A 14329-nucleotide genomic window follows, 5' to 3' on the forward strand; every position below is an offset into this window, starting at 1 on the left:
GCCGAGGTGAAAAACCGCTCGCCCAAAGAAATTGGACGAACGTGCCCCTGACCCTTCTCATCCTAGTGACATGTGTCACCCACGTACAGTGAGGTGGAGATCGTGTGATATCGTGGGTGAATAGAATAACCATATCATGGGATGTGGAACGGTTTGAGCGGCAAAAGCCGAAAATTGAGATATGAATTTTTTAATGTTTCGTTCGCAGATTCTTCAACTGACAAGGACATAGTGAAGATTTTGAATGGGGTTTTAAATAGAACACACATGAAGAATTTGTGAACAGACTCAGTTGAGTTTAGCATAGAGGGGGAAGGGTCCAATCACATTCACTTAGCATAAAAGTCAACTTGAAGAATTAGCAATAAGTGAATGTTGTAGAGGACTGAAAACTCAAGTTTATATATATAGTCAATTAAGAACACAGATGGAAAGAGTGAATACTTTGCAAAGTTGAAGAATTTGAACAACTGAGGAATTTCAAAAATGAAGAAAAACTCAAATTGAAGATTTTCAACTTTTGTTTGTGGAGTGACCCATCGTATAAGAATGATGATTTCAGATGCCGCGTACAATTGTCGTAGGGCTTTGAGAATCAAATTCTTCGTTAATTTCTTCACACTTAGAGGGTTTGTCTTCATTGATTCAGGAAAAATGTTACTTCGTGTGTTGCACACCTAAGTCATCAATTTTGCATAAGTGTTAGCATGTGTGTCCTTTTCAAAGAACATTCAAAGGTTCCAAGATATTTAGCTCACACCGCAACTTGCTAAATCTCTTCTCATCCAAGGGCTTTGTGAAGATATCGGCTAGCTGTTCTTCAGTCTTCACGTGCTCGATAGAGATGTCACCCTTCAACACATGATCTCGAAGAAAATGATGACGAATCTGGATGTGCTTTGTGTTCGAGTGCTGAACTGGGTTATGAGCAATCTTGATGGCACTCTCATTGTCACAGTAGAGTGTCACATTCTTCAATCGATGCCGTAGTCCTTGAGGGTTTGCTTCATCCACAACAATTGAGCACAACATGAACCAACAGGAATGCTCTTAGCGAGTGCTTCAGCATTAGAGTGATACGTAGTTCTGCTTCTTCGAGGACCAACATACTAAGGATCGTCCGAGGAAATGGCATGTGCCTGATGTTGACTTGCGGTCCACACGATCACCAGCATAGTCAGAGTCAGAATATCCAATGAGATCAAAAGCCAAGCCCTTGGGATACCATAATCGAAGTGTTGGAGTGTGAGCTAGATATCGAAGAATATGCTTCACAGCCTTATGGTGTGATTACTTCGGTGTAGCTTGAAAACAAGAACACAAGCAAACACTAAGCATAATATCCGGCCTAGATGCACATAGATACAATAAAGAGCCAATCATGGAGCGGTATACCTTTTGATCGAAGCCAATACCATTTTTGTCAGTGCATAGATGGCCATTTGTGGGCATAGGGATTTTGACGCCTTTGCAATCTTGCATGCTGAATTTCCTCAACACATCCTTGAGGTATTTCTCCTGAGATATGAAGATGTTGTTGCGTTGTTGACGAATTTGAAGACCTAAGAAGAATTTCAATTCTCCCATCATAGACATTTGATATTCCTCACTCATCATCTAGGAAAATTCGTCACTGTAATGTTGGTTTGTACAGCTAAAGATAATATCATCAACATAGATTTGGCACATGAATAATTCATCATCATAGGTCTTGGTAAAAAGAGTTGGATCAAGTGAACCGGGTTTGAAGCCTTTATTCATGAGGAATTCCTTCAAAGTATCATACCATGCCCGAGGGGCCTACTTGAGGCCATAGAGGGCCTTATTGAGTCTGAAGACTTTGTCAGGATGCTTTGGATCTTCAAAACCTGGGGGTTGAGCAACATATACTTCTTCCTCAAGATTACCAATGAGGAATGTGCTTTTCACATCCATTTGATATAAGATGATATTATGATGGTTAGCATAAGCAAGCAATATGTGAATAGCCTCAATTCTAGCAACAGGTGCAAAAGTTTCACCGAAATCAATTCCTTCAACCTGTGTGTAGCCTTGAGCTACAAGCCATGCCTTATTCCTCACCAGAAGGCCATTTTCATCTTGCTTGTTGCGGTAGATCCATTTGGTGTTGATGATATTGTGCTTATGTGGGTCTGGTCGCTTGACAAGTTCCCAGACATTGTTGAGCTCGAATTGATGAAGTTCCTCTGGCATTGCTTGTATCCACTCAGGCTCCAGAAATGCCTCATCTACTTTGGTGGGTTCTGTGATAGAGACAAAAGCAAAGTGCCCACAAAATTTAGACAAATGTGAAGCTTTTGAGCGTGTGAGAGGACCTGGTGCTTTGATGTCGTTGATGATTCTCTCAATCTGCACTTCATTAGCAACACAAGGATGAGCGGGTTGACAACATTGAGTGGGATCAACATTTTCTTCAGAGCCATTTTCCTCAGGTGCACCAGCATGATGTTCTTCATGTTCTAGAATGACTTCTTCAGCGGATTCTTCAATAGGAATGACATCCTCAGTAGTCTTGAACTTAATGGATTCCTCGGGTGATATTTCATCTAGCACAGGAGGTAGGTGCTCTCTTTGCGAGCCGTTAGTCTCATCGAACCGCACATCAACAGTTTCAACAACCTTGTGGTGATAGGTGTTGAAGACTCAGTAGGTGTGCGAGTCCTTTCCATAACCAAGCATAAAACCTTCATGTGCTTTTGGTGCAAATTTAGAATTGTGATGAGGATCTCTAATCCAACATTTAGCACCGAAGACTTTGAAATAACTCACATTGGGTTTCTTGTAAGTGAGGAGTTCGTATGACGTCTTTTTGAAGAATTTGTGAAGATATACTGTAAGTGCATCTAGTGACCCTTAGTGATTTTGGTGTATTGAAGACTTATAGGTTAAGGGACTGATGTGTTTGTGAGTGTACACAAGTCTATAAGTCTATGAGGAGTTTGATATTTAGAGAGAAAGTTGACCCCTAAAAATGAAGTTCTTCGACTGAAGACTTTGGCTTTCTGAAGACTTTGAAAGTGAATAAATTGGCGTGACCATGAAGACTTGATATTCATTCGAGGAACATGAAGCATGACGACTTTTGTTTTCATAGTTTCATTTTCTCTTTCTTGAGTCGTAGGAAACACCGTACTGTTAAAGGGGGTCGAGGAAATACTAAGGAAAAGTTTCCAAGTGATGCTCAACTCAAAATCCTACACCTACCAATCCCTTCGAGTGAAGCCATTAGAAATCTCATGAAGTTCAGTCAATTTCTTCAGTGACAGAGACGAAGCTCTTCTGGTCTCTGAGGAATTTGTTCTAACTTAGGAGTTAGGAATTCGCTAGTGCGGATTGCCTACAAGTGAGAAACATGATAGCCCTGAGGAATTTGATAGCCAAAATTCCCGACCGTTGCTGTGCTACGCGCCAGCTGTCCCAAAATATCTTCCCACCTAACGGTCATATCATTGAAGGGCATTTATGTCTTATCATGTCGGGCTGCTCCCTAGGCTATAAATAGCCACCCCCTACAACCACTAGCTGGTTGGCTTCTCCGAGAGAAACTGACACTTGTCATTTGAGAGCATCCCATCCTCCAAGGACTTTGAGCGAAAATCATCAAGTGGGGAAAACCCAAACCCAAACACCTACAAACCCAAAGTGATTGAGCATCAGTGAAGAGATTGATCCTGCGTGGATCCGACACTTGTTACCTTTGAAGACTGTGCATCTTCCAGATGGTTAGGCGTCATGGTCTAGAGCATCCAAGAGGAAATTGTGGATCGCCTAGTGACCGAGTCTGTGAAGGTTTGGAAGTCACCTAAAGACTTACCACGAGTGATTGGGCGAGGTCTGTGTGACCTTAGCTGAAGGGGAATACAGTGAGGACTAAGTGTCCAGAACTGCGTGTTTAGTACTGGGTGTCCGGGACAGTGTGTCCTCAGGTTTGAATACCTAGCCGCCCTAACCAAACGTACGACCGTCATAGCAGTTGGAACTGGTCTACCAAATCATTGTCTTCACCAAGCCTACTGGTTTTATTTCCTCAACCCTTCCATTTCCTCATTACTGTGTTGTGTGCTTGTTCATATCTATTTGAAGACTTTGACCAAAGACTTTCTCAATTTCCTCAGTTCAATTTCTTCAGTCTGTTTGTCTTCATCCTGTTTTATCCCGTGTTTACACTTTCTGTACTCTGTGCTTGTTTTCATTTCATCATGAAGACCATGCTTATGTCCTGTTATGTTTACATCTGAGTACTTATTCCACTACAAGTAGTTCTTCTCTTAGGAATTTCCTCACCCTGAAATTCCTTAGTGAAGAATTATTAAAAATCGCCTATTCACCCCCCTCTAGTCAATTTAACGCACTTTCAATTGGTATCGGAGCGAGGTACTCCCTTGTTCTGTGTGATTTTGGTTTAACCGCCTCGAGTTTTAGTTATGTCGACCACAGGAATGAAGACTGTGACATGCCCCATCTTTGACGGTCATGATTATCCCAAGTGGAAGGCCATGATGAAGAAGCGCCTCACGGCGATGAACAACGAACTCTGGACCGTCACCGAGATTAGTCTTACTGACCTATGCAAGATGGCGGAGGCTGATGATATTCGCAAGTACACGCTACTCAACCTCACGACGAAGGACATCATCTACTCCGGCTTGTCACAAAATCATTTGAGGAACGTTACGCATCTCAGCCATGCAAAGCTCATCTGGGACCGACTCTCTGAGGTCTATGAAAGTCATCGATCTCACCATGAACCCTGGTTCGAGGACTTCATGGAATCGCGCAAGGCTATGACTTTCAAGCCAGAATCATCATCCTCTGCACCATGCGTTATGGCAAAAGGTGCCAAGGTAACTAAATGCTACTTATCTGAGTCCAGTGATGATGAATCCGGTGATGATTTTGGACCCAGTTATGTCAAACTTGCTTCCCTTTCCACTAAACAATAAAGAGCTTTGGAAAAAGTTCAAAACATGCTAGATGAGAGCGACAATATGTTGGGTGAAGAAATGGATTGTTCTAAAGCTTTGGCTGAAAGTCTTCAGGGACTTCAGTCCAAGTTTAACAACCTTCAAGGTCATCATAACACTCTCATATCTGATCATTAGAAGCTTTCTTATGAATTTCTTCAAAGAAAGCAAGATCTTGAGCAGTTAAGAGTGAGTTATGAAGATCTTCAGAAGGAGCGTGATTCATTACTTGCTCAACAAATCAGCTCTACTCACGAAGAATTTATTCCTCCATGTTTGAAGTGCATTGAACGTGAATCTGCTAATTCTTCACCTGAATGCTCAAATGCTTCCATAACTTCAAATTCTTCAACTGTATCTGCTATCAGTAATTCCTCATCTGAGGACATTGCTAGTATCACTGATGATGCGGGGCTAAAGGAATTGCATATGACAGGCATATACAAAAGCCTCAAAGGGCATCAGGCTCTTTGTGATGTGCTTAAAAAGTAGATCCTCGATAGGAACCCTAGGAAAGAGGGTATTGCCTTTGAGAGGAAACTCAATGCTGATGGGACCTACTGGAAACCTGAGCAGTATCCCAGAACCTCATGGGTTGCTGCAAAGGGACCTTCAGTGGATCCATCTACTTTATTTGGCTTTACATGTGAATCTTCATATTCTTCTGATGAGTCATTTGACTCCAACTATAAACTATTCAAAATTCAAAATGGTGAAGTATTTGCTAGATATGTTGGCACTAACTTTAGGAACAGTTCTCCTATGAAGAAAATCTGGGTTCCCAAAAGGTTCCTTGAAAGTCTTCAGGTGAATGTCATCATGACACCACCTGTGAAAATAGGAACCCCAGATCAAATTCTTCATATGGACCAAACTCCTCATATGGATCCAAGTCCTCATACAGACCAAATTCCTCACATGGATCAAATTCCTCAAAAGGATCAAAGTCCTCATATGAACATCATCGTGCTAACCCTTCTGTTTCGCAGGGAAGATCTTAGGATTATGGATATGTGCATTATTCATCAAATCATTATGTTCATAAATCCTCGAAGAATTTCTCTGCTTACTCTTATGCTTACCCTAACCCCTCTTATGTGAAACGAAGTGGATTGGCATCTATGCCACCTTTCTCTTATGGAGCTCGCAGAATGATGAACTCTTTGCCACCCCTTCAGATGTGGGTGGTGAAGAAAAATAACTAATCTCTTATGCAGGGTCAGGTCTCCAAATGAACTTGAACGTCTGAAGAATTTGCTGGAGACTTGAATATGCTTGAAAGGACGCAAGATAATCATGAAGAAATGAATTCTCATTTCTCACGTCCTCATACTTCTTTATCTGTTCTATTGCTTGATGAAATTGATCTGATGAAATTGATATCATATTCTTCACTGATGAAGTATATGAGTTCGTAAGCTGCACTAATTCATATGCAGGATGATCAACCCAAAGCCACTAAGTGGGTCGTCGATAGTGGATGTACAAATCACATGACTGGTGACATGAGCTTATTGATGGACTCTGCTTTATCACCATCACACCTGAAGCATATCACCTACGCTGGCAAAGGCAAAAGCAAGGTATTGGGTCTTGGTAAGGTTGCAATCTCAAAGGATCAACACATGGACAAAGTCATGCTTGTTGAGTCCTTAGGGTTCAACCTCATGTCCGTCTCCATTCTTTGTGATCTTGATATGGTTGTTGTCTTTGGCAAGTATCGTTGTGTTGTGATCATGGAAGCTGACAATTCCAAAGTCTTCGAAGGCTTTAGGAGAGGAGATTTGTATATTGTTGATTTCTCTACAGGACCACAACCTGCTACATGTCTACTTGCAAAAGCTTCAGAAGGCTGGTATGGCATCGACGACTTGGTCATGCTGGGATGAGGAACTTGCACACGCTCGCGAAGAAGAAGCATGTCATTGGCACCGAAGGTGTCAAATTCCTCAAGGACCATTTGTGTGGAGCTTGTGAAGCCGGAAAGATGACCAAAGCCAAGCATCCCTCAAAGACCATCATGACTACCACTTGTCCATTTGAATTGGTTCACATGGATCTCTTTGGCCCTACTCACTATGCCACATTTACTAATGCTACATCTTTATATGGCTTTGTCATTGTTGATGATTATTCTCGATATACATGGGTGCATATCATCACTTACAAAACTGAAGTGCAGGAAGTCTTCAAACGATTTTCCTCGAGGGCTTCAACCAACTTTGGTGTGAAGATCAAGCGCATCAGAAGTGACAATGGAACTGAGTTCAAGAATACTGGTCTTGATGACTATCTTGATGAACTTGGTATCACTCATGAGTTATCTGCTCCATATAGTCCTCAGCAGAATGGCAACGTGGAGCGCAAGAACACGACTCTTGTTGAGATGGCTCGCACTATGCTTGATGAGTACAAGACGCCTACTCTTTTCTGTCCTGAGGCAATTGATAATGCGTGCCACATCATCAACAGGGTATATCTTCACAAATTCTTCAAGAAGACTGCATATGAACTCCTCACTGACAAGAAACCCAATGTGAGTTATTTCAAAGTCTTCGGGTCTAAATGCTGGATTAGAGATCCTCATCACAGTTCTAAATTTGCACTGAAAGCACATGAAGGTTTATGCTCGGTTATGGTAAGGACTCGCACACCTACAGAGTTTTCAACACCTATCACCACAAGGTTGTTGAAACTGTAGATGTGGGGTTCGATGAAACTAATGGCTCGCAAAAAGAGCACCTACCTCCTATGACAGATGAAATACCTCCTGAGGAATCTATTAAGTTCAAGGCTACTGAGGATGTCATTCCTACCGAAGAATATGCTGAAGAAGTCATTCCAGAACGTGAAGAACATCATGCTGATGCACATGAGGAAAATGGTGCTGAAGAAAATGCTGATCAAATTCCTCAATGACAACCAGCCCATCCTCGCGTTGCAAATAAAGTGAGATTGAGAAAATCATCAGCGACATCAACATTCCAGATCCTCTCACACGCTCAAGAGCTACACATTTATCTAACTTTTGTGGGCACTTTGCTTTCATCTCTATCACAGAGCCCACTAAGGTAGATGAAGCATTTCTGGAGCCTGAGTGGATTCAAGCTATGCAAGAGGAATTGCATCAGTTCGAGCTCAACAACGTCTGGGAACTTGTCAAGCGACTAGACCCTCGCAAGCAAAATATCATCGGCACAAAATGGATCTACCGCAACAAGCAAGATGAAAATGGCCTTGTGGTGAGGAATAAGGCACGACTTGTAGCTCAAGGCTACACACATGTTGAAGGAATTGATTTCTATGAAACTTTTGCACCTGTTGCTAGACTTGAAGCTATTCGCATATTACTTGCTTATGCTAACCATCATAATATCATCTTATATCAAATGGATGTGAAAAGTTCATTCCTCAATGGTAAGCTTGAGGAAGAAGTATATGTTGCTCAACCCCCAGGTTTTGAAGATCCAAAGCATCCTAACAAAGTCTTCAGACTCAATAAGACCCTCTATGGCCTCAAGCAGGCTCCTCTAGCATGGTATGATACTTTGAAGGAATTCCTCATGAAGAAAGGCTTCAAACCCGGTTCACTTGACCCAGCTCTTTTCACTAAATCTTATGATGGTGAATTGTATGTGTGCCAAATATATGTTGATGATATCATTTTCGACTGTACTGACTAACGTTACAGTGATGAATTTGCCTATATGATGAGTGAAGAATATCAAATGTCTATGTTGGGAGAATTGAAATTCTTCTTAGGTCTTTAGGTTCGTCAATAGCGCAATGGCATATTCATATCTCAGGAGAAATGCCTCAAGGATGTTATGAGGAAATTCGGCATGCAAGATTGCAAAGGAGTCAAAATCCCTATGCCCACAAATGGCCATCTATGCACTGATGAAAATGGTATTGACTTCGATCAAAAGGTATACCGCTCCATGATTGGTTCTTTATTTTATTTATGTGCAACTAGGCCAAATATTATGATTAGTATTTGCATGTGTGCCTGCTTTCAAGCTACACCGAAGTAATCACACCATAAGGCTGTGACGCATATTCTTCGATATCTAGCTCACACACCAACACTTGGATTATGGTATCCCAAGGGCTCGGCTTTTGATCTCATTGGATATTCAGATTCTGACTATGCTGGTGATCGTGTGGACCGCAAGTCAACATCAGGCACATGCCATTTCCTAGGACGATCCTTGGTCTGTTGGTCCTCGAAGAAACAGAACTGCATATCACTGTCTACTACTGAAGCTGAGTACATTGCTGCTGGTTCTTACTGTGCTCAATTGCTATGGATGAAGCAAACCCTCAAAGACTACGGCATCAACATGAATAATGTGCCTCTCTACTCTGACAATGAGAGTGCCATCAAGATTGCTCATAACCCTGTTCAGCACTCAAAGACAAAGCACATTCAGATTCGTCATCATTTTCTTCGCGATCATGTGTTGAAGGGCGACATCGCTATTGAGCATGTGAAGACTGAAGAACAACTAGCCGATATCTTCACAAAGCCCTTGGATGAGAAGAGATTTAGCAAGTTGAGGTGTGAGCTAAATATCTTAGAATCTTCGAATGTCCTTTGAAAAGGACACACATCCTAACACTTATGCAAAATTGATGACTTAGATGTGCAACACACGAAGTAACGTTTTTCTTCAATCAATGAAGACTAACCCTCTAAGTGTGAAGAAATTAACGAAGAATTTGATTCTCAGAACCCTACGACAATTGTACGCGGTGTCTGAAATCATCATTCTTATACGGTGGGCCACGCCACCACCAAAAGTTGAAAATCTTCAATTTGAGTTTTTTTCCTCATTTGAAATTCCTCAGTTGTTCATTTTCTTCAACTTTGCAATGTCTTCACTCTTTCCATTGTTGTTCTTCATTGGCAATATAGATATATACGAGTTTATGTCCTCTACAACATTCACTTATTGCTATTTCTTCAAGTTGCTTGTTCTGCTAAGTGAATGTGATCGGACCCTTCCCCCTCTATGCTAAACTCAACCCAGTCTATTCACAAATTCTTCATGTGCGTTCTATTTGAAACTCGTTCAAAATCTTCACCTTGTCCTTCTTAGCTGAAGAATTTGCGAATGAAACTTTAAACTTCTCTTATCTGAATTTTCGGCTTTTGCCACCCAAACCGTTCCACCTTTCACGATATAGTATTCTATTCACCCACGATCGCACATGATCTTCACCTCTCTGTACGTGGGTGACACATGTCACGCGAATGAGAAGGGTCAGGGGCACGCTCGTCCAATTTCCTCGGGCGAGCTGTTTTTAACTTTGGCTATAAATAACCCCCTCCCTTCATCACTCCGTTTTTACTATGCTCGACCTCACTCCCTCGCTCGAGCTCTGAAACCCTAGCGCCGCCGCTACTTCCATCGTTGCCGGTGAGGAAGAGCTTCACTGCCTCGACCTCGTCGCCGTCGTACTCGCACCGGCTATGAATTTCTTCACTCCGCTGCCGCCGCAGCTGTCTTCCTTAGCCAAGTTAGGGCGTGGAAGATCTGAACTGACGAGCTTCTAAATCTATCCTTCACAGTTCGTCGTGTTCTTCGTCAAGGGTAACTAAAAGTTATTTTTACTGACCTTGTTGATTCTGATGTTTTCTTCAAATCTTCAAAAGGTGTTTATTCCTCAAGTCTTCTCACACTAAACACCTCACATATCATCTGTTCTTGATCTATTTCTCTAAGAAACATTTCTCTTCAAGATTCCTCAGTTGTGTGGATTTTCGAATTTGTACAACTCTGGAACCTAAGTCAAAGAACGCTTAGTGAAATTCCTCAAGACTCATCCGGTCAAATTCCTCAAACTTGTTCTTTTTGCAAAAACTTCTGAGAATGCATATGACCTCTCCAAATTCTTCGCACCTATACTCTGTTCACAGGTACACATGTCTACTACTGAATCTCTAGGTTCTCATCAACTTAACTCATTCGCAGCGTTCCTCGAAGAAAAACTGCATACCTCTTCAGAGAATTCAACTGTTCAAAATCCTTAGCTGAAGAAAATGGCTGACGGAAAGAAACCTCAGAAGGGAGGAAAGAAACTAGAGGTCAACACAGCTTTTGAGATCCCTGATGACATTTACAAGGATTATTGCACTCCTGATGAGGCCACACATGGAAAGGACGACAAAAATCAGCGCAAGGTGCGCATACAAAGGATAGAGAGGAGATGGGCACGAGAATGGAGAGAATACAAATATGTCACTCCAAAATATATGAAGAAATTTGCTCTTCACCCTCCTTGCCCAAGACCTCCATTCGCACCTAGCCAAGAAGCTGATCCCACTAGCCTCAAGCATGGTGAGGAGTATCCTGTTGAATGGGCAAAATGTCAAGCTAAGTTGGCCAGAGTAGCAAAAGAGGCAGTGAGGAAATTCAATGAAGACTCTGCTGCTGCTGCTGCCACTGCTGAGGCCTCTGCTAGCAAGCCGAAGAAGGCCATGCCTAAGAAGCCTATACACAAGCCCAGTGCCCCTTATTCTTCAATGCCCTCACGGCCAAGCTCCTTTGCAATGCCCTCACGGCCAACTTCTGCTAAGCCCTCATGGCCATTTCCTCAAGCCGCCCCAGTTCCTCAAGTTGCAAAGTCCTCAGCTCCTCCATCAAAATCCTCAGCACCTGTGCATCTCGCCTCGTGCCAAAGGACAACATGAATCTCTATTGCCTTAGGATCCTCCGCAAGTTCATCAGCTCCTCTGCATTCTTCAACTGGCCCCACTTTGCTGAAGACCAAGGCCACTGCTGGACGAGGCACTAGACCAAGTCCTCAAAAGAAGCAGGTCACCTTTCAGGTCCCGTCCTCTGAGGACGAAGCTGATGATGAAGAACTTGAAGAAATTATCAAAGACAGACAGCACAGGGCCGCTAGATCCAAAGGCGGTAACGTGCCATTGATACTAGATCCAAAGTTGATCCTCGACTTCATCGACTTGTGGCACAAGGACCCCAAAACACCTCTACCTGAGATGAACCTCACTCTTGGTCAAATTCATGTGTTGACTGCTTTCATTGACAAAGAGAAATTGAAGTTTGAGAAGGCCAGGCAGCTGAAGAAGGTGCAATATGCTACCTCTTGAGCTCTGCGTTGGATTTCCCCGAAGAGGAAGGGATGATGCAGCAAAGTAGCGTAAGTATTTCCCTCAGTTTTTGAGAACCAAGGTATCAATCCAGTAGGAGGCTATGCTCGAGTCCCTCGTACCTACACAAAAACAATAGCTCAACGCAACCAACGCGCTTAGGGGTTGTCAATCCCTTCACGGTCACTTACGAAAGTGAGATATGATAGAAATAATAAATAATAATTTTTTTGTATTTTTGGTATAGAGATGCAAAATAAATAAAGTAAAAACAAAGTAAAAGCAAAGCAATAGTAAAGTGATGGAGATTGATATGATGAGAAAGAGACCCGGGGGCCATAGGTTTCACTAGTAGCTTCTCTCAAGAGCATATGTATTCTACGGTGGGTGAACAAATTACTGTTGAGCAATTGACAGAATTGAGCATAGTTATGAGAATATCTAGGTATGATCATGTATATAGGCATCACGTCCGAGACAAGTAGACCGAAACGATTCTGCATCTACTAGTATTACTCCACTCATCGACCGCTATCCAGCATGCATCTAGAGTATTAAGTTAAAAACAGAGTAACGCCTTAAGCAAGATGACATGATGTAGAGGGATAGTTTCATGCAATATGATAAAAACCCCATCTTGTTATCCTTGATGGCAACAATACAATACGTGCCTTGCTGCCCCTTATGTCACTGGGAAAGGACACCACAAGATTGAACCCAAAGCTAAGCACTTCTCCCATGGCAAGAACAACCAATCTAGTAGGCCAAACCAAACTGATAATTCTAAGAGACTTGCAAAGACAACCAATCATACATAAAAGAATTCAGAGAAGATTCAAATATTATTCATAGATAGACTTGATCATAAACCCACAATTCATCAATCTCAACAAACGCACCGCAAAAAGAAGATTACATTGAATAGACCTCTACGAGAGAGGGGGAGAACATTGTATTGAGATCCAAAAAGAGAGAATAAGCCATCTAGCTACTAGCTATGGACCCGTAGGTATGTAGTAAACTACTCACACTTCATCGGAGGGGCTTGTATGATGATGTAGAAGCTCTCCGTGATCGATGCCCCCTCCGACGGAGCTCCAGAACAGGCCCCAAGATGGGATCTCGTGGATACAGAAAGTTGCGGCAGTGGAATTAGGTTTTTGGCTCCATCCTCGGTCGTTTGGGGGTATGTGGATATATATAGGAGGAAGAAGTACGTCGGTGGAGCTTCGAGGGGCCCACGAGGCAGGGGGCGCGCCACCTACCCTCGTGAGCACCTCGTGGCTTTCTTGACGGAGGGTCCAAGTCTCCTGGATCTTATCTGATGAGAAAATCACATTTCCGAAGGTTTCATTCCGTTTGGACTCCGTTTGATATTCCTTTTCTTCGAAAGCCTAAAACAGGCAAAAAACAGCAATTCTGGGCTGGGCCTCCGGTTAATAGGTTAGTCCCAAAAATAATATAAAAGTGGAAAATAAAGCCCAATAATGTCTAAAACAGTAGATAATATAGCATGGAGCAATCAAAAATTATAGATACGTTGGAGACGTATCAACATCCCCAAGCTTAATTGCTGCTCGTCCTCGAGTAGATAAATGATAAAAACGGAATTTTTGATGCGGAGTGCTACTTGGCATAATTTTAATGTAATTCTTCTTAATTGTGGTATGAATATTCAGATCCGAAAGATTCAAGACAAAAGTTCATATTGACATAAAAATGATAATACTTCAAGCATACAACTAAGCAATTATGTCTTCTCAAAATAACATGGCCAAAGAAAGTTCATCCCTACAAAATCATATAGTTTAGTCATGTTTCATTTTCGTCACACAAGAATGCTATCATCATGCACAACCCCGATGACAAGCCAAGCAATTGTTTCATACTTTAGTAATCTCAAACCTATAAACTTTCACGCAATATATGAGCGCGAGCCATGGACATAGCACTATGGGTGGAATAGAATATAATGAAGGGGGGTTATGTGGAGAAGACAAAAAAGGAGAAAGTCTCACATACACGAGGCTAATCAATGGGCTATGGAGATGCCCACCGATTGATGTTAATGCAAGGAGTAGGGATTGCCATGCAACGGATGCACTAGAGCTATAAATGTATGAAATATCAACAAAAGAAACTAGTGGGTGTGCATCCAATTTGCTTGCTCACGAAGACCTAGGGCACTTGAGGAGGCCCATTGTTGGAATATACAAGCCAAGTT

The 14329-nt window shown here is 42.2% G+C and overlaps 1 pseudogene; it reads left to right on the forward strand.

The window, feature by feature from the left end:
• Positions 1–4460: 4460 nt before the first annotated feature.
• On the forward strand, positions 4461–6190 carry LOC147975937 (uncharacterized; annotated as a pseudogene).
• The last annotated feature ends 8139 nt before the right edge of the window (positions 6191–14329 follow it).

The sequence above is a fragment of the Triticum urartu genome, chromosome 4A (genome assembly GCF_056163025.1).
Source record: "Triticum urartu cultivar PI428250 chromosome 4A, HENAU_Tu73, whole genome shotgun sequence".
Classification (NCBI taxonomy): Eukaryota; Viridiplantae; Streptophyta; class Magnoliopsida; order Poales; family Poaceae; genus Triticum; species Triticum urartu.